Source organism: Silene latifolia, chromosome 9, assembly GCF_048544455.1.
Source record: "Silene latifolia isolate original U9 population chromosome 9, ASM4854445v1, whole genome shotgun sequence".
Lineage (NCBI taxonomy): Eukaryota > Viridiplantae > Streptophyta > Magnoliopsida > Caryophyllales > Caryophyllaceae > Silene > Silene latifolia.
Window position 1 is genome coordinate 35,125,305 of NC_133534.1, and position 14,769 is coordinate 35,140,073.

Sequence of the window (14,769 nt, forward strand, 5' to 3'; positions counted from 1 at the left end):
CTTCCTTCGTCTTTTGTCAATTCGTCTCTTTTATTTTCCTTCGCTTGTTCTTTGATTCTTTTGATACGATAATTTGAACATAATAACTCACGTATAATAATCTGACATGTATTATTCATCCTCATTAGTATTTAATTCGTCATTAAATCTCGACTTAAATCCCTTATAACCAATATTTGCGGGTTTTCGTCATTAAAGTCAATCCGAGTTTTAGAGATTCGATTCATTAATATTGAGTCTCTGGAATTCGATCTTTGATATATTCCCATCTGTTATCTATCATATCCATTATTAATTCATCATTAACAATTTGTTTAACCTAATTAATTTGTTAATTAACCCTTTTAATCTTGCAATAATTAGTTCTAATTAGTTTCATTCATGTTTTATTGCTTTTATGACCCTTAATCACATGTAAATAACCTGCTAATCACTTGCACCCGAGTCAAATAATATAATCAAGCCTTAAATTCACCAATGAATATCAATGACTTGCAATTCCGGCTTCACAGCCAGAACTGAGCCAAGGAACAGACGCAGCGACTGCTGCGCCTCTTCCAAGGGACGCAGCTCTGCTGCGCCTGTTCCTGGTTGATTTCTGTCTCTGAACTTCCGTTTTTGCTTTGACCTAGTTTATTAATTACGTATTAATTTACTATTAATCGTATTATCACCTTAATTCCTGTTCGTTAATTTGTTTATTTATTTATTTCTCAAATTATCCGTTTTAGAAGTATTTTCGACATAAATCATTTAATCCAATGTAATTATTGTAATTTTTCTTTGTTGTATGTATTATATTTCTTGTATTGTATTGTATGTTTTCACATGTAATTGAACTTAATCCCAACTTTGACCCAATTGCATGTTAAATTACGTGATAACCGACTTAGTATTAATTTTCACATGCTAGGATCAATCTAATGGATGTTGCATTGCATGCATATAATCGGCGATATATCAAGTATAGACAATTTCCCTAATCATTAGTAGAGGCCGCTATCGAGGCGGGCGGGATTAGGTGTTCGATCAAAAGAACTTCCTAATACGTACCCTCACCCCTTACTCCAGATCTCTGTGAACATCCGTGTTCATTGGCATCCACGAGAGTCATTCTAGACATAGAATGTTAAGGGTAACGAGTTCTTGGTGTTTATGTCACTACTTTGTGTCTTGACATGGCACGAGGTATTCGAACGGTTTCTAATTTTCCACAATAAATTGGTGGCGACTCCACAAATAAAAACGTTTGTTCTCCCAAGCGCCCCCGTGGGCCCGCGTCCACAGTTTGGCGACTCCGCTGGGGATCATACACTTACGTGTAGCCAAAAGGGTGAAACTTGAACAAGGTTAGGGAATAGTTTGTATAAGACAATTGTCGGTTTTCATAACTCGGTCTTCCTAGATCGTTTCATTCGGCCTTCCTAGGCCCAACCCAACCCATTCGACCAATCGTCCCGTCTAAACGGTCCTAATTCTTATTTGGGCCTGAGGATGGATAGCGATTGGCATCATCCATACCATGGTACTTACTCTTGTCTGTATCAAGGACTTTCACTACTTGAGGAAATGGACTAGAAATCGGCCTTACTCCTATTTGGTATGAGCCTCTCCACAGACTTAGGGTTTGATTGTTCGGTATGGCAACCCACCCTTTAAACCAAAACCCTTTTAAATGCACTCAGCATTCTGTTATAATGCTTGTATATTGTTTGTACCATACGTGATCACCATTTCTAAACCATGACGATTTTTGTAAAATAAAAATCCTTCTTCAAAATGTAAATTTTCGAAACTTGGGCCTAATATTAGCGCAAAACAAGCCGAAACTCTGTCCAATTGTCGAGTCAAAATTCGGGCCTCAAAACCCATTTCAAAACCTCACTTCGAGTCCACTTCTACAACTGCACTAAAGTTGACTAGGACCAACATTTTTCAAACTTTGTCATTTCTTCAAAACTCACTTGACACAAGTGGCACACTCCCACTTCACGAGTCAAAACATTTCTTTTCGAGTAAGTGTGCTAGAATGGTCGATCGTGTTTTGATTCGTCGTCGATCTCTTATTCAGTTTCCAAGATGCCTGAAACAAGCGACGTGAACTTCAACCAACTCCAGAATGGTAATGATCAAATCCTAGCCGCGCTAGCTCGTCTCCAAGTTACTCAAGACCAAGTGTATGATCGCCTTGACACCATTGAGGGCCGAATATATGCCGTGGAAATGAGGATGCCTCCTCGAGAAAGTGAGATGGCCGATGACTTCGTGAACAACTTCAGTGACGAAAACCCTCCCATAGGTATGACTGCAGCTGAGAAACGACTCCAATACTTGGAGGAACAATTGATGTATGTCAAAGGGGATGTCATTTATAGGGAGAAAAATCGCAAATATGAGGCTGTGAGTTCCAAGTTGCCAACCAACTTCAACATGACAGATATCCCAAAATTCACGGGGCATGAAAACCCTTTGAACCATATCCGTGCCTTCAAGGATTACATGCCTATCAAAGGCATTAAACCCGAGATATTTTTAAGGATCTTTCCTTCATCTCTTGACACCATACAAAAACAATGGTTCCATTCGCTAGAACACAAGAAAATCGCTACCTGGGATGATGCCGCAATCGAGTTTGCTAAACAGTATGCGGATAATGCTGAAATCCAAGTCAACATGCGCACTTTAGAGGTTCTTACCCAAAATGATAAAGAAGGTTTCACCGACTTCCTAAATCGGTGGAGGAAGACTAGTACTCAACTTGTTGAACGTCCGGATGAAGCTACCCTCGTAGAGAAATTCGTGGATAACCTAAAGCCCATTTATGCAAATCATTTGAGGTATCAAAACATCAAGACCTTCAAAGACTTGACCGTACTAGGGACAAGGATCGAAGATAAAATCCGTAAAGGGCTCTTGTCCAAAACAATAGGTCGTGGATATCAAGGCTCAACAAGTCGTTCTTACGGCTCTACTAACAAGACTGATGAAGTTAATCTCCTCGAGCCATCTAAGAAGAGTACCCCTCCAAGGAAATTCACAAATCTAGGGGACACATATTCCAACGCTCTAAAAAGGTTGATGAAACTCGGCAAACTTCAACCCATAGGCCCTACACCCGAACCAGAAAAGAAATCCAAGTTCTGGGATGAGAATTCGTACTGCGAATACCATAGAGGTAAGGGACATGATACAGAAAAATGCTACAAACTGAAAAATGTACTTCAAGATATGATTGAAGACGGTCGCTTACCAATACCGCCTGGAGGTAAGCCTAATAACACTCAGAATCCTCTTGGAATTCTAGTGATTACAAGTGAAGAATCTACCATAGATTGTTCACACCTCACTCCAATTGAAAATGAAGTTCATGCAATAGAAAATGAAGGGAACTACTCCACCATTTCTCCAACCATCACTGATTTCATCGCATGGGCAAAAAGTGTGGATAGGCAAGTCGTGGAACTAGAGAGTGCAGTGACAACCTTACGTGATCCCGACGCCACACCTAAAAAACATGCACCACTAGTCTTATCCCAAAACACTACAATGCAATAAGTAGTAGCCATGGTTGATGAACTAGTCGACCAAATTATCCAATTAGAAGCTGAAATCATGAGAATGAAGGAACTTGCTACCGTCAATGGAATATGGGCCGATGATGATGAAGACGAATATCTCACTGAACACTACTTAGTCAAAGTCAGTGAGGAAATAGTCCAGAATTGTGAAGATCAAGATGTAGACCATCTCACTCGTTCAGGACGCCCATACCAAAACACTTCCCAAAATGGTCTCATAGCAAACGGTCCAACCAATGTGGTCATACCAAATGACAATGAAGAGGGCTCCACCGACCATTTGCTAAAGCAACTACAGAAGACAAAGGCTGATCTTTCAGTCTGGCAACTAGCGGCAAGCTCATTCCTACATCGCCAAGCTTTACTGCAAGCCTTGGCCAAACTAAATGTGGCACATAACTCCACATCCGACGACGTGTTCAACTTAGTCTTCCAAGAATCACCAAAGCTAAGTAATTATATTACTTTCTCGGATGAGGATTTGCCACCTTTCGGTGCTAGTCATAACTTGGCTCTTTATATCACTGTCATTTGCTTAAAGAAGAATGTGCCAATGACTTTGGTAGATGATGGCTCCGCAGTCAATGTCATACCCTTGAAAACGGCATACAAATTGGGCATGAAAGAATCGGATTGGACCCCTACCAACCAAGTTGTTCACGCTATATGATGGTACACGACGAAAGGTGGTAGGACTTATTGACCTAACCATAGCCACAGGGCCGATTGAGCGAAAGGTCAACTTCCAAATAGTGAACATTGAGGCATCCTTTAGCATACTTCTGGGAAGACTCTGGATTCACGCTTCCAAAGCAGTAACATCCACACTCCACCAGAAAACCAAAAACCCACTAAATGGTAAGGTGGTGACGATCACTTCGTCGCCCATCAAGGCAATAATCGAAAAGAAGTCAAGCAATCAAGTCCTTACAGATCCAGTACATGAACTTGAGGGCTTCCATATCATAAATGTCATAGAGAGTGAGTTGGCACCATTATAATTCAATCCCTACTCTAACTTAGTGGTCAACCACATACTCAAAACCCAGGGATACTTCCCGGGAATGCCTTTGAATCCTATTCGAAGAAACACCTTTGAACCCTACAAAGAGGGTAACTCACAAAGAATACCCCTTGGACTAGGGTACAAACCCATTAAAGAGGAAGTTCTCGAGATGCTCGCTCAATTTCAAAACCGTAAGAATGTGGGAATCCAAATGCGACCCTATCTCCCTACCCCAAATGGATACTTGTTAGGGAAGGAAGTCAATAACTCTTTCATGGATTTCCCGAGCCTTGGCACTATCTCGAAAGGAAGCTAGCCGGAATCGAGATCTTTCACGATTGCTACTTCATTCCTTCAGAAACGATTCCTACCGTCAAGACTCGTCAAGCACCTTGCCTAGACGAACAAGCCGTGAGTCTACTATTTGGAGAAGATCGATTTGTTAGAGCCGCGCAGGATAAGATCATCACCATGATACTTCAAGACGGTCACTTCAACCCTACCGCGTTAATCACAGAAACTAACACCAATCAGCAGAAAGGATGGAGAAAATCGATCAAGTGGACAAACAATCAAGGAAGACTCTTCAAGCTCACTACTGGAGAAGGAGCGATGTTCAAAGGAGAACCAGAAGACGATGAATTCGAGTCAGAGTCAGAGTCGGAGTCAGAGTCAGAGTCTAGAGAAGTTCCTAGAGAGTCTCCTCCTGTCGTCATTCCCACTCCCCTCGTTTCCCCTAGCTTAGTGTCAAATAGCAACACTAGTTCGGGAAATGTCCCAACCGATGTCCCTTTACCGCCACTGACCACAGATCAGATGGCTTCTTTGTTTCAACTTTTCTCAAATCTTAATATGAATAAATCAGGTTCTGCTTACTCTTCGTGTTATCTTGAATGCAATTCTGTTTACGATGATAATGAGAATGATCCAAACCCTGACTCAATCGAAATACCTCCCTACATAGCCAAAGAAATACTACAAGAGGGGGAAGGGGGACCAGTGATAGAAAATACTGAACCCATCAACGTGGGAACTGAACTAGAACCCCAAGAACTTAGGATAGGCACAACCTTGAGCCCCACCGAAAGGGCCAATTTCATAGACCTCCTGCACGAGTTCAAAGACGTTTTTGCTTGGTCCTACAAAGATATGCCAGGGATCGACAGGGACATTGCAGAGCATAGAATTCCAATCAAACCAGGTTTCAAACCCGTGAAACAGAAGCTTCGTCGAATGAGGACAGAATGGGCTCTCAAGATCAAAGAAGAAGTCGATAAACAATTCAAAGCCGGGTTCATCAAAGTTTCCGAGTACTCAGACTGGGTAGCTAACATAGTACCCGTACCCTAAAAGGATGGGAGAATCCGTGTTTGTATTGACTTTAGAGACTTAAACAAAGCAAGTCCTAAGGACGACTTTCCTCTACCACATATCGACATATTAATGGATAATACGGCGGATCACGCGTTGCTATCCTTCATGGATGGATACCCAGGATATAACCAAATCAAGATGGCCTTAGAGGACATGCATAAGACCGCCTTTGTCACTCAATGGGAAACCTACTGCTACACGGTTATGCCGTTTGGGTTAATCAACGCCAGAGCTACATACCAACGCACCGCAACTACGCTCTTACATGACATGATGCATAAAGAAGTTGAGGTATACGTAGATGACATGGTTGTCAAGTCCAAGGAAAGAGAGGGACACATTGCGAACCTTCGCAAATTCTTATCAAGGCTGCGGAAGTACAACATGAGGCTCAATCCTCACAAATGCGCATTCGGAGTAAAATCTGGCAAACTCCTGGGATACGTTGTTAGCCAACGAGGTATAGAAATAGACCCTTCCAAGATCAAAGCTCTAATCGAAATGCCGCAACCTCAAACAGAGAAGGAAGTTAGGGGATTCCTAGGCAAGGTACAATACATAAGTCGATTCATATCGAAACTCACCATGATCTGCGAACCTATATTCAAAAAGTTAAAGAAAACAGATCACACTATGTGGGATGATGACTGTCAGAAGGCTTTCGATCAAATTAAGGAAATGCTAGCCAAACCGCCAGTGCTCATGCCACCTCAACGAAATCAACCTCTTGATTTATGCCTCACGGTAACTGAAACGGCCATGGGCGCCATGCTAGCTCAAACTGTAGGAAAAGAAGAAAGAGCCATCTACTACCTTAGTAAGAAGTTCTTGGAGTACGAGTGAAAATACACACCGCTCGAGAAGACATGCCTCGCTCTTGTGTGGGCAACGAAGAAGCTACGCCATTACATGCTTAGCTACTCCGTCAAAATATTCTCTAAAATGGATCCTGTTAAATACGTCTTCGAGAAACCCGTTCTCAATGGACGTTTAGCAAGATGGACTTTAATGCTCTCAGAGTTCGATCTCAAGTATGTGACTCTAAAAGTCATAAAAGGGCGCGCTGTTGCCGAATTCTTCGCAGAAAATCCCATCAATGATACACAAATGATAGACACCTGGTCGTTTCCGGATGAGGATATACTCCAGACAGATGTAGACTCCTGGGACCTCTATTTTAATGGGGCATCGAATTTAAGAGGATTTGGAATAGAAGTGTTGCTCATTTCTCCTGAAAGCGAGCATACACCAATCTCTGTCAAACTCGACTTCGAGGTGACAAATAATGCTACAGAATATGAAGCCTGCTTCATTGGATTACAAGCGACAGTAAGTTTAGGCATCAAGAATCTTCGAGTACATGGGGATTCCTCTCTGATCATCAACCAAATTACGGGATCTTGGAAAATCCGAAGCGAAAACTTGACACCTTATCAAGCCAGAATAGACCAAGTAGCCCAATTCTTCGATCAAGTAACCTACTTACATCTACCTCGAGAAGAAAATCAATTTGCAGATACTCTTGCAAAACTTGCATCTTTGATTAATATGCTGGATAGCATGGTAGAAATGCCTTTATGCATCGAACGACGATCAGAGCCAGCTTATGTGCACCAAATCACCGATGAAGAGGAAATTACGGAGGAGCCTTGGTTCCAAGCAATCCTAAACTTCAAACCCAATGGCACCTATCCACCAGAAATGGACAAAAGGAGACAACGCGCTATCCGCTTGCTAGCTTCCCAATACGTCCTCATGCAAGGAGAGTTATACAAAAGAACACCTCTTGGTGTAATCCTACGTTGTCTTGATCATTCACAGGCACGGAAAGTGATGGTAGAAGTCCATGATGTAGAATGCGGCCCTTACATGAGTGGACCCATGATGGAAAATAAAATAACACGTTTGGGGTATTATTGGACCACGATGGAATCTGATTGCATCAAATATGTAAGACATTGCCATAATTACCAAATCTTTGGGAATGTGCAACATGTTCCTCCTTCATTGCTTTACACCATGACATCTCCCTGGCTATTTTTGTGGACATGGGCTACATCTCGGTCCGTGGATTTGGGGGTCCACCTACCGGTCCTTAGTCACGGGCCATATGCACGCCAGGCCGATCTGGTGGACATGCAGCGGTCTTTTGAAAGCCACGCTCGGCGGCGTAAAAATGCTTTCGATCGAATCGTTTTAGATCGGTCGGTTTCGTCTCGGTAAGGGTCTCTAAACGATTAGAGATATTCAGAGTCGCCACCAAGCATTTGTGGGATGCCTGGAACCCGTTCGAAATCCACTTTATACCTCAGTCAAATCGAAGCACAAAGCAGCGTTTGACATAGGTACTAAAGATAAGGAAATCGTCCCTCTTTAGCATCCTATCTCTAGAATGACTCTCGTACGCCCTGGATAAGGTCGTCCACTATCAAAAGTTTCTGATTAAGAGGTGAAGGTACGTATTGGGAAGGCGTTTAATCAGACACTCAATCCCGCCCGCGTTAGCGGCCTCTACTGATTGATCTTGGTTGGTTGAATGCAAAAGTTGATAAAACGGTTTAAATGCATGAATGCGCATCCAATAATTTCTAAGTCGGTTGATTTAATCCAAATATTAAGTATAAGATGTCGAGTTGGATTAATGATTGATTTACATGCAAGACGGGAATTAAACATCCATTTACCGTATTAGGTTTTAGGGTGCATAACGTGATCCATTTGTCTTGGTATTTTGCGAACATGATTTTGAACGAGTAATAGTCATCTGATCCGTCCTGTATCCGGGCTAACCGGAGTCGGGATCATCTTAGACTAATGTTGGAAGGGAACAGACCCTATACCAGACGACTATATGAGGCGCGAGCCAGCCGACGGTGTAAGGGGCCTCTCTCTGATTTTGAAAATGAGAAATGGAGGGCCTGTTTAGGCGCGGGTTAGCCCACAGTTTATGTGCCGTGTTCTGACTTTTTAGAAAACGTTATAAAACGTGTTGAAAATGGGTATTTGAACCCGGTTTGATTTGAAGGGGTCGTTTAGACCGCATTTGTTGATTTGAAGAACTAGACTCGAATAATCATCATTATTTTGATAATATTCGGTGTCGGGTTCGATTTGACAAACTTGACATGAATAGTTTTGAAAATAATTATGGACTAATTGTTTTAAGTCCATTTGAATGTAATTAGTCGATACTCATCATCGTACCCGGGTTAAAATCCGGCATGGTATGTAGAACCAAGGATGACTTTGTGTTGGTGACTAATATGTTTATTTTGGAAATGTAAAGAAATGAAATAAAAGGTTTCAAAATACCTTTTAAATGTCATTAACCAAATATTATCACCGAAACACGGATTTAACCGTCATGGTATGAGGAATCCAAGGGTGAAAAATGTTTTATGGTTAAAACAAATAACATGAAATAAAAAAGGTTTGAAAATATTTGAAATGGTGAAAACCGATTACAAATATGAAAATGGATTAAAGGGAAATGACGAGAACAAACACGGCTGATCTCTGGCCTGGATATCCCATTTAGGCGCGGGCTAGCCGGCGAACCAATGGGCTTCTGTCCCAGGCCAAAAATCAGTTTTGGCTCGTTTATTCCATGTTTTGGTTCATGTTATGCACGTTTTAGCATGTTATAGTCATGAAACAAATGAAAACATAATAAAAGAGGATTTTTACACCCTCATACTTACATGTTTGGTTATGGCGAGTGACCGACGTAAGTGTAACAACTCGTTTGATCGGAAAAAACTCGGTTTAAAACCGTTTTGGTAAGTAAAAAGAGTGTTTTTAATATTAGTGATGGTGTAGTGGTCGAAATGGTCGGTCAAGTGATTTAATGCACGATGACGGTACCAAACAATGTGTAAGGCTTGTATTTACGATCGGTAGGTCGTAAATAAGCGTCGGATTGTGACTTAAGAAGTCGAGTCGAGAATTTTAAGGGAGAAAAGAGGGGGCGGACACTCGCGTAAGTCTCAAATGGGGGGCATTTGAGGGGTATTTATAGGGAAATGAGTGGTTGTGTGAGTTTTGAGCGACGTGGCCACTTGGACTGCTCCAAGAGGCGCGAGCCACGTCGCGGTTCTTCGAGTTGTCTTGTCACTTTCACAACAAACGCAATCATGATTTGTTCTATCCTAGGTTTTGTAGTCACATGTTTGGTACTTGACCAACATGAATCTGGGAAAACTTAAGGTATAAGATTTGAAATGTTTTGTTTTTGGTGGTTGACTCGGTTTGACTCGTTGTTGGAGTCGGGATTTGAATTTTTGAGTCGATTTTTGGTCCGGTGTCGGTTTTGACTCTAGTTAGTGTCGTTGCGACTCCATCGTCGTGTATTAAACATTCCAGGTATTTTTGAAATGTTTTGAGATATTTTATTTTCGAAATCGTTTTAGTTTTCCGACGTAAACTTGTACACAAAATGTCGATCAAACATCGCGATTCCAAAACGTGTTGTAGTCCGATAATCATCGAGTGTTTGTTGGAGTCTCAGCAGATACTGGGTATCTACAATTTTCTGCTTGGGGAATTGACATCATCGGTAAAATCACCCCAGCCGGAACAGGAGGTCACTGTTTCATCCTAGTAGCAATCGATTATTTCACCAAGTGGGTAGAAGCGGCTTCCTACACCAGTCTTACGACCAAGAACGTGGCAAAGTTTATACAAACCAACATTATCTGTCGATATGGTTGCCCACATGAGATTATCAGTGACAATGGGTCACATTTCCAAGCTGAGACTGTACAATTGCTAGCCAAGTACAAAATCAAGCATCACCACTCCTTGCCATATAGACCACAAACCAATGGCACGGTAGAAGCAACAAACAAAAATGTTGTCACGATTCTCAAGAAAATGATTGACAACTATAGAGATTGGCCAAGCAAGATACCCTTTGCTTTATGGGGATACCGTACATCCGTTAGGACGCCCACTGGAGCTACTCCTTTCTATTTAACCTACGGCATGGAGGCTGTACAACCAGTCGAGCTAGAAATACCATCCTTGCGTATTTTACTCGAAAGTCAAATACCCGAAGCCGAGTGGAAAAGGGATAGATATGAAGAACTCATCCTCTTGGATGAACGAAGGTTACGTGCATTACATAATGTGCAAACATACCAGGCGCGTATCAAACGAGCCTTCAACAAAAGGGTTAAGCCAAGGAACATTAAAGAAGGAGACTTGGTCCTCAAATCCATAAGGGCTCTTTTACCTATCGATCCACGAGGAAAATTCAAACCCAATTGGGCCGGGCCTTTCCTAGTCAAATCCATACTTCCAGGGGGTGCGGTTAGGATCACAGACCTAGATGGGAACGAATTTGCCAACCCAACAAACCTTGACCAATTAAAATGTTACTATGCCTAGAATAGGAGCAATAACGCGCCTTGCGTAACCTCACGTGTCGCTCTTGTGGCACGAAATAAACCGCCCCTGGCCAAGTTGAATCAAGCTAATGTCATCTTGCTCTTGCACTTTGACAATTTGTCATTCTCATATCATCAAATAAACTAAATTGCATTTTAGGAGTAAGTAAAGCTCATGCTTATTTTCTAAAGTTCATTACAAGCTCTTGCTTAGAACAATTATTCTTTTACATTTACTCGAACTATGCGCAAGGGTTTGATTTCATTTTTTTAATGAATACGTAAGCAATCCTTCACGGGATACAACCCATTTAATTATTTTAAATGTAAATAGAAGGACATTTGCGAATGCATTTGAAATTCGACAAGAATAATGAAAAGAAAATCACGACGGTTTCATAACCAATTAACCTTTTTTATTTCATTAATAATAATAGTACGTTACATAATAAAAATAAATAGGCTAGGATTCTAAAAACCCCACCTTCTTATTACAATAATAATAATAATAAATAATAATAAAGACTTAGGCTACTCCTCCATTTTCCCTTTGTCTTTGTCATTTCTATCATACTTCTTGTCCCGACCTCGAGCCGGACGCTCTTGCGCCACTTCCGACCTAATCACCAATGGTCTCTCTCGTGGTCTTACTTTGCCATTTTTGTCAACCACCATCTCGACGGCAGGAGAAGTCTTCGGTTTCTTCGAAGGATGAACAATTCGAAACCCGACTTCTTCCTCTCCCTCAGTCAGATGCTTCTCCTTCTCATTTTCCACCTCGCGAACCTTGTAGTCAACAGGTTCACGCTTCCTTAATATCTCTCGCTCCTCCGGAATAGTAGTTTTCCTCCTCCGCAGATAGGAATCTGACACCCATAGAGCACTGACGGAAGAATTCAAGAACCAAATGTTCCTCTGAGCCCATTTGATGGCCCATTCCCTTCGACTCTCGGTAGTAAGCGTCACGGCAGTCTGCGGGACAGTGTCAAGCTTCGGGATCCTTTGCTTCAATCCAACCTGCCTCATCAACCTCTCCGGGAAGATGCATATCATAAACTCCAAGCCGGGAATGCGAACAGAACGGGTAGGGTCCAAGGAAGATACTCCAGTGACAGATTTGAGATGCCACCATGGTACGATCCATCTGATTAAGGGGCCATCTTCACTCTTCAATTTATTCTCCCAGTAATTGCAAACTCGAGTGAAGTTCACCATGTAAAGCCTGGTCCTCATTGCAATTGAGCGAGCATGATAAGCAGGAACATTAACTGGGGGCTCGATTAATCGAAGACGCTCCATAAGCCAGACCTACCAAAAGCAGGTATTAAAAAAACAAAAAAAAAAACAAAAAAAAAACGAAAAAAAAAGAAACAAAAAAAAAACGAAAAAAAGAGAAAAGAGTTCTTTTACCTGCAATATAATGGGATTTCCCAAATAAGGTAGGTCGCGATTGGCTTTCCTGTTGTCTAAGCCCAATAGGATCTCTCCTAAACACAGACAAGCTGGGCTCTTGCGCAGCTCCATTTGCTCAATCAAGCTCAAGAGACGAGGATCGCCTCTCATATCCTCATCAACATGCACTTGAAGGACATACACATGTAATAGGCAAAATCCGAATGCCCTTCGCCTCGCAACATAAGAGACAGTGGGATCAGCCCTATTGATAAATCGATCGATGAAATCCAACATTCGCACTCCTTTAGAAGTCACAAGACGGTCAACATCAACTCTGGCCAATCCAAGCAAGTCTCTAAACTTGTTCTTATACCCTTGAGAAGTGGAGGGAATAGCAGGCAAATGTTCCGGGTCCCAACCACCAATCGCAGCAATCTCCTCGGGAAATGGGCAAATGTCGCCTCCAGGGAAGGCAAATACATGATAATTCGGGTCCCAATAGTCAAGACAAGCATCTAGGAACGATTTGACTACCTTGATCAACTTCAAGCTCAAAAGCGATCCAAAATTATAAGCACCCATGTCGTGTTTCTCCACATTGGAGAACTCATTTGTCCATTTTTTTAGACGAATTTCAAGAGTATTCATGATGTATGCCTATTTTTGGAGATTTGTGTAATAAGACGAAGAAAGACGGAAGAATTATGTGAATAAAACCTCCCTCGACGTCTCTATTTATACTAAAATCTGTTTCCTAAAATCCGTCAGGACGGACGCACCGGGGAACAGGCGCAACAGGTGTTGCGCCTCTTTGAAGGGACGCAGCTCTTGCTGCGCCTCTTCCTTAGCACTCTTTCTGTGATTTTCCGCGTTGGATCTTTCCTAAATTCCTCAACGAATAATTTCCTATTCATACGGGTTATTATTTTGGTAAATACGACAAGTTGCCATATTTCGTGTTCCTAATTTCGCGGACACGCATTTCGAGACGATATCGACATTTTCGTCATTTTAGCACACCTATGCATTTCTTTTTAATTTTATTTTTTGGGGAATCATTTCACTCTCCTTCCACATCACATTTCAAACTTATATGTTTTTATTTTTTATTTTTTTTAGGGGGTAACCCTCCCTACCGTCCGGTCATTTCCAACCAATTTTTTTGCATTTCATTTCCGGTCCAATTTTTGCATTTTTGAGTCATTGTTTTGCGCTAATTTAGGCTATATGTACAAATACATGTTCTATGTGATTTCTGTGTAAATTTTGGCAGCATGACGGCATAAAACGTCATCTACCAAACCTGTACAAAGCTAACCTGCAGGTACAAACAAAGCAACCCAGCAGCAAAGGCACTCAGGCCATCATATATACAACCAAAAGTGGACATGTACACCAAACTGGGGGCTCGAGCCCCAAAACAAGATCCAAATGTCCACAGGCGGGTCCTAAAATGTATAAATGTACGAAAATACAACCAAAAAAACAAGAAGCAACACGGAAGCTACTGCAGGTCGCCGTCCAGCTCAGCAACTCTCGCCTCGAGAGCAGCAACCTCGGCGTCGCGGACCTCGAGCTCCCTCAGCAGGTGAGCTGTCTCCTCTCGGGACTGGGCAAGCTCTCGCTCCAGCTCACGCTCCCTCTGCAAACAACAAAACTGGCTCATGTCAATCATTTCAAACATAAAGGAAGATTAAAACATTCGAAAATGAAGTAAACGGAAGGTTCATACCTGACGTCCTTGGCCACCAGCAAGTGCCTCCACAAAGCCACGAACCGGGATGGCGCAACCTGCATTTCAAAAGAAAAATTCTTAGCGATTGGACAAACTCGAGTAAATGTGTTCTTACACGAAACTATACGAGTTACAAGACTCACCCTCCGAATCAGATGCTGCCACTCGTCCAAGCCAGCATCTCTCACCGCCACGTCAAAGTCACGTAGCTCGGAGATCGTCGTCATCTCCGTCGTGTCGGTGTACTCAAGGGTCTCGGGGTACTCTGGGGGATCGATGCCCACCGTCTCGACC